The following is an 11880-nucleotide window of genomic DNA, read 5'->3' on the forward strand; positions in this document are numbered from 1 at the left end:
CCTTGCAGCATGCCTTAGGCACGTTCACACAGATGAGCAGGGTCCCTGGGCATCTTTCTTTTGGTGTTTTTCAGAGTCAGTAGAACGGCCTCTTTAGTGTCCTAAGTTTTTATAACTGTGACCTTAATTGCCTACGCACTGCTATTGCCTAAGCTGTTAGTGTCTTAACGGCCATTACACAGGTGCATGTTCATGAAATGAATATGGTTGGGAAACAGTGTTTAAACCCTTTACAATGAAGATATGTGAAGTTATTTGGATTTTTATGAATTATCTTTGAAAGACAGGGTCCTGAACAATGGCCGTTTCTTTTTTTGCTGAGTTTACACAGCATTTTGGAAGGAAACTCTTCATATGTATGTATATATACAGTACCAGTCAAAAGTTTGGACACACCTACTCATTCCAGGGCTTTTCTTTATTTTTACTATTTTCTACATTGTAGAATAATAGTGAAGACATCAAAACTATGAAATAGCACATATGGAATCATGTAGTAATCAAATAAGTGTTAAACAAATCTAAATATATTTTATATTTGAGATTCTTCAAAGTAGCCACCCTTTGCCTTGATGACAGCTTTGCACACTCTTGGCATTCTCTCAACCAGCTTCATGAGGGAGTAATCTGGAATGCATTTCAATTAACAGGTGTGTCTTGTTAAAAGTTAATTTGTGGAATTTCTTTCCTTCTTAATGCGTTTGAGCCAATCACTTAGTGTTGTGACAAGGTGGGGTTGGAATACAGAAGATAGCCCTATTTGATAAAGACCAAGTCCATATTATGGTAAAAACAGCTCAAATAAGCAAAGAGAAACGACAGTCCATCATTACTTTAAGACATGAAGGTCAGTCCGTAGTCTGGTAATGAAGCACTTTGAATGTATTTATAGGTAACGGGATAGCACTTTGAATGGACAGGACAGGGCTATACAGTGTATTGTGTTTTATAGTCCTGAAGTGTACAGTGTATTGTGTTTTAATGACCTGTCCTGAAGTGTACCGTGTATTGTGTTTTATAGTCCTGAAGTGTACAGTGTATTGTGTTTTAATGACCTGTCCTGAAGTGTACAGTGTATTGTGATTTAATGACCTGTCCTGAAGTGTACAGTGGATTGTGTTTCATAATCCTGTCCTGAAGTGTACAGTGTATTGTGTTTATAATCCTGTCCTGAAGTGTACAGTGTAATGTGTTTTAATCACATGAGAGGAGAATGACATAAGACAGAATAAAAGCGCTGGGGATTAGAGCTAGTTGCTGCCTGCCGGTGGCTTCACAGAGCCGTTCTCACAGATTAAACACTCAAATCACATCCTGATGGTCCGGTGACTCCACATCACTGAGAGTACTGCTATAGTCAGTTATCTGCAGAAAAGATGGTCCGGTGACTCCGTATCACTGAGAGTACTGCTATAGTCAGTTATCTGCAGAATAGATGGTCTGGTGACTCCGTATCACTGAGAGTACTGCTATAGTCAGTTATCTGCAGAATAGATGGTCCGGTGACTCCGTATCACTGAGAGTACTGCTATAGTCAGTTATCTGCAGAATAGATGGTCCGGTGACTCCGTATCACTGAGAGTACTGCTATAGTCAGTTATCTGCAGAATAGATGGTCTGGTGACTCCGTATCACTGAGAGTACTGCTATAGTCAGTTATCTGCAGAATAGATGGTCCGGTGACTCCGTATCACTGAGAGTACTGCTATAGTCAGTTATCTACAGAATAGATGGTCCGGTGACTCCATATCACTGAGAGTACTGCTATAGTCAGTTATCTGCAGAATAGATGGTCCGGTGACTCCGTATCACTGAGAGTACTGCTATAGTCAGTTATCTGCAGAATAGATGGTCCGGTGACTCCACATCACTGAGAGTACTGCTATAGTCAGTTATCTGTAGAATAGATGGTCCGGTGACTCCACATCACTGAGAGTACTGCTATAGTCAGTTATCTGCAGAATAGATGGTCCGGTGACTCCTTATCACTGAGAGTACTGCTATAGTCAGTTATCTGCAGAATAGATGGTCCGGTGACTCCACATCACTGAGAGTACTGCTATAGTCAGTTATCTGCAGAGTAGATGGTCCGGTGACTCCGTATCACTGAGAGTACTGCTATAGTCAGTTATCTGCAGAATAGATGGTCCGGTGACTCCATATCACTGAGAGTACTGCTATAGTCAGTTATCTGCAGAATAGATGGTCCGGTGACTCCACATCACTGAGAGTACTGCTATAGTCAGTTATCTGCAGAGGAGATGGTCCGGTGACTCCGTATCACTGAGAGTACTGCTATAGTCAGTTATCTGCAGAATAGATGGTCCGGTGACTCCACATCACTGAGAGTACTGCTATAGTCAGTTATCTGCAGAGTAGATGGTCCGGTGACTCCGTATCACTGAGAGTACTGCTATAGTCAGTTATCTACAGAATAGATGGTCCGGTGACTCCGTATCACTGAGAGTACTGCTATAGTCAGTTATCTGCAGAATAGATGGTCCGGTGACTCCGTATCACTGAGAGTACTGCTATAGTCAGATATCTGCAGAATAGATGTTCCGGTGACTCCACATCACTGAGAGTACTGCTATAGTCAGTTATCTACAGAATAGATGGTCCGGTGACTCCGTATCAGTGAGAGTACTGCTATAGTCAGTTATCTGCAGAATAGATGGTCCGGTGACTCCGTATCACTGAGAGTACTGCTATAGTCAGATATCTGCAGAATAGATGGTCCGGTGACTCCACATCACTGAGAGTACTGCTATAGTCAGTTATCTGCAGAATAGATGGTCCGGTGACTCCATATCACTGAGAGTACTGCTATAGTCAGTTATCTGCAGAATAGATGGTCCGGTGACTCCACATCACTGAGAGTACTGCTATAGTCAGTTATCTGTAGAATAGATGGTCCGGTGACTCCATATCACTGAGAGTACTGCTATAGTCAGTTATCTGTAGAATAGATGGTCCGGTGACTCCGTATCACTGAGAGTACTGCTATAGTCAGTTATCTACAGAATAGATGGTCCGGTGACTCCATATCACTGAGAGTACTGCTATAGTCAGTTATCTACAGAATAGATGGTCCGGTGACTCCATATCACTGAGAGTACTGCTATAGTCAGTTATCTACAGAATAGATGGTCCGGTGACTCCATATCACTGAGAGTACTGCTATAGTCAGTTATCTACAGAATAGATGGTCCGGTGACTCCATATCACTGAGAGTACTGCTATAGTCAGTTATCTGCAGAATAGATGGTCCGGTGACTCCACATCACTGAGAGTACTGCTATAGTCAGTTATCTGCAGAATAGATGGTCCGGTGACTCCACATCACTGAGAGTACTGCTATAGTGAGTTATCTACAGAATAGATGGTCCGGTGACTCCATATCACTGAGAGTACTGCTATAGTCAGTTATCTGTAGAATAGATGGTCCGGTGACTCCATATCACTGAGAGTACTGCTATAGTGAGTTATCTACAGAATAGATGGTCCGGTGACTCCATATCACTGAGAGTACTGCTATAGTCAGTTATCTGCAGAATAGATGGTCCGGTGACTCCATATCACTGAGAGTACTGCTATAGTCAGTTATCTGTAGAATAGATGGTCCGGTGACTCCGTATCACTGAGAGTACTGCTATAGTCAGTTATCTGCAGAATAGATGGTACGGTGACTCCATATCACTGAGAGTACTGCTATAGTCAGTTATCTGCAGAATAGATGGTCCGGTGACTCCATATCACTGAGAGTACTGCTATAGTCAGTTATCTACAGAATAGATGGTCCGGTGATTCCATATCACTGAGAGTACTGCTATAGTCAGTTATCTGCAGAATAGATGTAGTTTACAGACACCAATGGCTTCAGTATGCCATTGTATATAGACAACAGTTCTGTATCTGATGAATGCCCAAGTGTAAAAGGGAATGTCATTGTACTGATGATTAGTAGAAGACGTTCATAGTAGACATTGTGTCTGGTCTCTCTCTCTCTGTAGCGAGCTAGGCGGATCACTTTTAGGGGGATCTCAGAGGGGGATCACCTTTAGGGGGATCTCAGGGGGGGATCACCTTTAGGGGGATCTCAGAGGGGATCACTTTTAGGGGGATCTCAGAGGGGGGGGGTCACCTTTAGGGGGATCTCAGAGGGGGGGATCACTTTTAGGGGGATCTCAGGGGGGATCACCTTTAGGGGGATCTCAGAGGGGGGATCACCTTTAGGGGGATCTCAGGGGGGATCACCTTTAGGGGGATCTCAGAGGGGGGGATCACCTTTAGGGGGATCTCAGGGGGGATCACCTTTAGGGGGATCTCAGAGGGGGGGATCACCTTTAGGGGGATCTCAGGGGGGATCACCTTTAGGGGGATCTCGGGGGGGGTCACCTTTAGGGGGTTCTCAGAGGGGGGATCACCTTTAGGGGGATCTCAGAGGGGATCACCTTTAGGGGGATCTCAGGGGGGATGACCTTTAGGGGGATCTCAGAGGGGGGATCACCTTTAGGGGGATCTCAGAGGGGGGATCACCTTTAGGGGGATCTCAGAGGGGGGGGTCAACTTTAGGGGGATCTCAGAGGGGGGGTTCACCTTTAGGGGGATCTCAGGGGGGGGATCACATTTAGGGGGATCTAAGAGGGGGGATCACCTTTAGGGGGATCTCAGAGGGGGGGTCACCTTTAGGGGGATCTCAGAGGGGGGGATCACCTTTAGGGGGATCTCAGAGGGGGCTTGCCATTTAGGGGGATCTCAGAGAGGGGGGGGGGGGGGGGTCACCTTTAAGGGGATCTCAGAGGGGGCTCTCCATTTAGGGGGATCTCAGAGGGAAGGATCACCTTTATGGGGATCTCAGAAGGGGTTCTCCATTTGATCACATTACCAACAATCCTCCCCGGAACATTCTAGTCCTCCACGTTTGTTCAAATACTCCTAAGTTATTGATTGTATCTAATTGGACTGCCTGTTTACACTTCGTCTAAGGTACTGAATGGAAATATGCATTTCATGCAATTTTTGTTTTCTTAATTAATCTGTTGGTTGTAATACATTTAATGTTTAAATGTGAAAATATACTGTATGTTTACCACTAACACTTTATAATATAACAAATAGAAAAACATAGCATAAGATGCATTTTTACATAGTGTGTAAAAATGTAAAAAAAAAAAAGCATATTTATTCAATAAATTACAGTACAAAACGATGCTTGAGAAAAGCCAAATGCTCAGTAACCATGGGAACACAGTAAACACAGCTGTGTGTCACAGAGTAATGCCTCAGTAACTATGGGAACACAGTAAACACAGCTGTGTGTCACAGAGTAATGCCTCAGTAACTATGGGAACACAGTAAACACAGCTGTGTGTCACCGAGTAATGCCTCAGTGACCATGGGAACACAGTAAACACAGCTGTGTGTCACCGAGTAATGCCTCAGTAACTATGGGAACACAGTAAACACAGCTGTGTGTCACAGAGTAATGCCTCAGTAACTATGGGAACACAGTAAACACAGCTGTGTGTCACAGAGTAATGCCTCAGTAACTATGGGAACACAGTAAACACAGCTGTGTGTCACCGAGTAATGCCTCAGTGACCATGGGAACACAGTAAACACAGCTGTGTGTCACCGAGTAATGCCTCAGTAACTATGGGAACACAGTAAACACAGCTGTGTGTCACAGAGTAATGCCTCAGTAACTATGGGAACACAGCTGTGTGTCACAGAGTAATGCCTCAGTAACCATGGGAACACAGTAAACACAGCTGTGTGTCACCGAGTAATGCCTCAGTGACCATGGGAACACAGTAAACACAGCTGTGTGTCACCGAGTAATGCCTCAGTAACTATGGGAACACAGTAAACACAGCTGTGTGTCACAGAGTAATGCCTCAGTAACTATGGGAACACAGCTGTGTGTCACAGAGTAATGCCTCAGTAACCATGGGAACACAGTAAACACAGCTGTGTGTCACAGAGTAATGCCTCAGTAACCATGGGAGCACAGTAAACACAGCTGTGTGTCACAGAGTAATGCCTCAGTAACCATGGGAGCACAGTAAACACAGCTGTGTGTCACAGAGTAATGCCTCAGTAACCATGGGAACACAGTAAACACAGCTGTGTGTCACAGAGTGATGCCTCAGTAACCATGGGAGCACAGTAAACACAGCTGTGTATCACAGAGTAATGCCTCAGTAACCATGGGAGCTCAGTAAACACAGCTGTGTGTCACAGCTCCCACCAATGGTGTAAATCCTTTCTGTTCTAATGACGGGAACTTCTAGAAACATCCCTCTGAAGAGGAGAGAGGAAACACCCCTTCCTTTAACCTTTGACCTGCAGGTTCAGCCCCCCAAAATAACTGACCAATCAATAATCACCCGTTGATCACTTCAAATACCTGACAGAGCCCACTGACATGTTTAAACGACATGTATAGCATATGCATAGACATGATACACACACAAATAATGCCAATATATTGACTTTGTCCATTAGTGCCTTCTTGTGTGCCTCACACCACGTCTCCCTGACCACCGCCACCACCAGCATTCTTACCTTCTGAGACCCAGACGTGGTTCTCTTGATGGAGGCCCTTCTGAAGGATCCAGCACTGCTGCCCCTCTTCTCCATGATGACGGGTCCTGCTGCCACCTCTCCTACAGAGCTTCCTCCAGACCGTCACCCACTGACAGCACCATGACTACTACCGTACTAACGTCAAGACCAAGACAGAACTCTGACCTGAGTAGAACTGACGGAATCTACCTCTCAGAGGAACTGAACTTCCAGTTCTGTTTTAGAACTTCCCTGGTCTCCTCCTGTGATCGGTCTTCTCTGTGATCGGTCTCCTCCTGTGATCGGTCTCCTCTGTGATCGGTCTTATCTGTGATCTGTCTCCTATGTGATCTGTCTCCTATGTGATCTGTCTCCTCCTGTGATCTGTCTCCTCCTGGGATCTGTCTCCTCCTGTGATCTGTCTTCTCTGTGATCTGTCTTCTCTATGATCTGTCTTCTCTGTGATCTGTCTCCTCTGTGATCTGTCTCCTCTGTGATCTGTCTCCTCTGTGACCTGTCTCCTCTGTGACCTGTCTCCTCTGTGACCTGTCTTCTCCTGTGATCTGTCTCCTCCTGTGATCAGTCTTCTCTGTGATCTATCTCCTCTGTGATCTGTCTCCTCTGTGATCTGTCTCCTCCTGTGATCTCTCTCCTCCTGTGATCTGTCTCCTCCTGTGATCTGACTCCTCTATGATCTCTCTTCTCTGTGCTGTTGTACAGAAATGAGGGATCTACTGAAGTAGAGATGACAGCTTAACTACACTACCAACACTACGTTGACACATCTAGACCCCCTTCCTCTCCTCTCCCTCTCTTCCTCTTCCTCTCTATAATCAGGCTTAATGGACTACAGCTCCCGGGGCAGAGCAGAACAGACCGGCCAACGCAGCAGCTCTTTAATGGATAGATATTTAATAAACGGCGATTTGAAGGTAAATCTACATTAGGACAACGACTCAGAAATCCCCCAGAAGGCTTTAGTGTTTAAAGCCTGCTGCTGATTGGGTACATATAGAGAAAGAGGACAGTAGAGGAATGGGTTTTGGGGGGAAGTATTATGATAAAAGCTATGCAGATGTTTTAAGAAGATTTAGTTTTTTTTTTTTTTAGGTAAAGTAAAAAGAAAAACTATTTTAAGGACTGACATAGAAGCATAGAAAACTGGTAGACAGGCACATGTCTGATAACTGAACAGGATAGATTCAACTCTTTCAAAGCGACACAGTAAAACTTTTTCGATGAAAATTTACAGCATTATGGTGGCATCAGAGTTTCCAGGTTAATACTGTATTCTTGATTTTACAGCAGGGATGCTCTAAAATGTTTTACAGTAAGATAAAACAGTGCTGTATTATATATTTACCGTAATTTGATGGCAACTCTGCTGCCAGTATAATGGTGGAAATTGACAGTACAGCATGTTACCGTCATCAGTTTTACAGTATCGCTAGTTTTACTGTAATCTTTTTACAATAATTGTAAAGAATTAATGAATGCACGGATTAATGGATGTATTAAATTCACTGAGGGGAGGGGTGGTTGTATTTCACACTATTTTACTTATTACAGTTTCCTTTTAAAAATAAAGGGTAGGGGAGTGGATCAGAAAACCAGTCAGTAACCACCATTTGCCTCATGCAAATCTCCATCATATAGAGTTGATCAGGCTGTTGATTGTGGCCAGTGGAATGTTGTCCCACTCCTCTTTAATGGCTGTGCAAAGTTGCTGGATATTGGCGGGAACTGGAACACGCTGTCGTACACGTTGATCCAGAGCATCCCAAACATGCTCAATGGGTGATATGTCTAGTGAGTATGCAGGCCATGGGAAGAACTGTGACATTTTCAGTTTCCAGGAATTGTGTACAGATCCTTACGACACGGGGCCGTGCATTATCATGCTGAAACATGAGGTGATGGTGGTGGATGAATGGCACGAAAATGGGCCTCAGGATCTCATCACGGTATCTCTGTGCATTCAAATTACAATCGATAAAATGCAATTGTGTTTGTGGTCCGTAGCTTATGATTGCCCCATACCATAACCCCACCGCCACCATGGGACACTCTGTTCACAACGTTGACATCCTCCCCGCCCACATGACGCGATACACGCTGTCTGCCATCTGCCCGGTACAGTTCAAACCGGGATTCATCCGTGAAGAGCACACGTCTCCAGCGTGCCAGTGGCCATCGAAGGGGAGCATTTGCCCAGTGAAGTGAATTACGACGTCGGACTGCAGTCAGGTCAAGATTCTGGTGAGGACGACGAGCTCGCAGATGAGCTTTTCCTGAGAACGTTTCTGACAGTTTGAGCAGAAATCCATTGGTTGTGCAAACCCACAGTTTCTCTCAGCTGTCCGGGTGGCTGGTCTCAGACGATCCCACAGGTGAAGAAGCCAGACGTGGAGGTCCTGGGCTGGCGTCGGTTACATGTGGTCTGGGGTTGTGAGGCCATTCATTGGTTGTGAAAACAGTTTCTCTCAGCCGTCCGGGTGGCTGGTCTCAGACGATCCCGCAGGTGAAGAAGCCAGACGTGGAGGTCCTGGGCTGGCGTCGGTTACATGTGGTCTGGGGTTGTGAGGCCAGTTGGATATACTGCCAAATTCTCTAAAACAACAATCGAGGCGGCATATAGTAGAGAAATGAACATTCAAAACTCTCTGGCAACAGCTCTGGTGGACATTCCTGCGGTCTGCATGCCAATTGCACAGCTTGAGACATCTGTGGCATTGTGTTGTGTGACAAAACTGCACCTTTTAGAGTGGCCTTTTATTGTTCCCAGCACAAGGTGCACCTGTGTAATGATCATGCTGTTTAATCAGCTTCTTGATATGCCACATTTGTCAGGTGGGTGGATTATCTTGGCAAAGGAGAAATGTTCACCAACAGGGACGCAAACAAATTTGTGCACAAAATTTGAGAGAAATACGCTTTTTGTACGTATGGAAAATTTCTGGAATCTTTTGTTTCAGCTCATGAAACCAACACTTTACATGTTGCATTTATGTTTTTGTTCAGTCTACTGTATATACCAAATATGTATGAATAATTTCTAGAGACCTTAACAAAAGGCTTCCACACTGGCAGTGACTACAAGGCAAAACACACCAAGGACATAGCAAACGCTCAACCATTAATGGTCTGAGGCTAGCTGCCAATCCTATATGTTCCATTTACATATTTAATTAATAAGGCTCTACTAACACATATCAGTTAAATTCGTACAGTACTCTCACTCACGGGTTGCAACACACGTAGCCTCTTACACACACTTTGAGATATCAGCTGATGTACGAAGGGCTATATAAAATACATTTGATTTGATTTGATTACACAAGGCACGCCTCAGAATACGTTAACGAGCCAGAAACAACAATACCATGCACCCACAAGTGGTCAAACGTTTTTTTTTTGGTGCTCTAAAAATACAGTAAGGTACTGTATTATGTGAGGTGGAATTACAGTATCATGTGAAATACAGTAGTTCTTAAAAGTAACGTACTGTTAAACCAACGTTTCATTGGAATTTACTGTATCATTTTCCAGTTACGCCTAAAATCATAAGGGTGTGGCCCAGCTCCTGCCCCTTTGCCCTCCCCCCCGCCAAGTGCCCTTTTAGGTGGTGGTATATATCTTCATAAGGGCTGTGGCCCAGCTCCTGCCCCTTTGCCCTCCCCCCCGCCAAGTGCTCTTTTAGGTGGTGGTATATATCTTCATAAGGGCTGTGGCCCAGCTCCTGCCCCTTTGCCCTCCCCCCCGCCATGTGCCCTTTTAGGTGGTGGTATATATCTTCATAAGGGCTGTGGCCCAGCTCCTGCCCCTTTGCCCTCCCCCCGCCAAGTGCCCTTTTAGGTGGTGGTATATATCTTTATTCTGTATACCATTTTTGTTGTTGTTGTTGTAAAATGTGTCTCAACCGACAGCATGAAACTGAAACTGCACCTGAAAGTGAACATTTTAATTTACAGCAGGTATACACTATTACAGTAAAGGGCTCCGTATTACACTATTACAGTAAAGGGCTCCGTAAGTCACTATTACAGTAAAGGGCTCCGTATTACACTATTACAGTAAAGGGCTCCGTATTACACTATTACAGTAAAGGGCTCCGTATTACACTATTACAGTAAAGGGCTCAGTATTACACTATTACAGTAAAGGGCTCCGTATTACACTATTACAGTAAAGGGCTCCGTATTACACTATTACAGTAAAGGGCTCAGTATTACACTATTACAGTAAAGGGCTCCGTATTACACTATTACAGTAAAGGGCTCAGTATTACACTATTACAGTAAAGGGCTCAGTATTACACTATTACAGTAAAGGGCTCCGTATTACACTATTACAGTAAAGGGCTCCGTATTACACTATTACAGTAAAGGGCTCCGTATTACACTATTACAGTAAAGGGCTCCGTATTACACTATTACAGTAAAGGGCTCCGTATTACACTATTACAGTAAAGGGCTCAGTATTACACTATTACAGTAAAGGGCTCCGTATTACACTATTACAGTAAAGGGCTCCGTATTACACTATTACAGTAAAGGGCTCAGTATTACACTATTACAGTAAAGGGCTCAGTATTACACTATTACAGTAAAGGGCTCCGTATTACACTATTACAGTAAAGGGCTCAGTATTACACTATTACAGTAAAGGGCTCCGTATTACACTATTACAGTAAAGGGCTCAGTATTACACTATTACAGTAAAGGGCTCCGTATTACACTATTACAGTAAAGGGCTCAGTATTACACTATTACAGTAAAGGGCTCCGTATTACACTATTACAGTAAAGGGCTCCGTATTACACTATTACAGTAAAGGGCTCCGTATTACACTATTACAGTAAAGGGCTCCGTATTACACTATTACAGTAAAGGGCTCCGTATTACACTATTACAGTAAAGGGCTCCGTATTACACTATTACAGTAAAGGGCTCAGTATTACACTATTACAGTAAAGGGCTCCGTATTACACTATTACAGTAAAGGGCTCCGTATTACACTATTACAGTAAAGGGCTCCGTATTACACTATTACAGTAAAGGGCTCCGTATTACACTATTACAGTAAAGGGCTCCGTATTGCACTATTACAGTAAAGGGCTCCGTATTACACTATTACAGTAACCACTTCATTAAAGGACTCCTTATTACACTATTACAGTAACCACTTCATTAAAGGACTCCTTATTACACTATTACAGTAACCACTACATTAAAGGGCTCCTTATTACACTATTACAGTAACCACTACATTAAAGGGCTCCTTATTACACTATTACAGTAACCACTTCAT

This window comes from Salvelinus alpinus, chromosome 5 (assembly GCF_045679555.1).
Source record: "Salvelinus alpinus chromosome 5, SLU_Salpinus.1, whole genome shotgun sequence".
In the NCBI taxonomy this organism is placed as follows: Eukaryota; Metazoa; Chordata; class Actinopteri; order Salmoniformes; family Salmonidae; genus Salvelinus; species Salvelinus alpinus.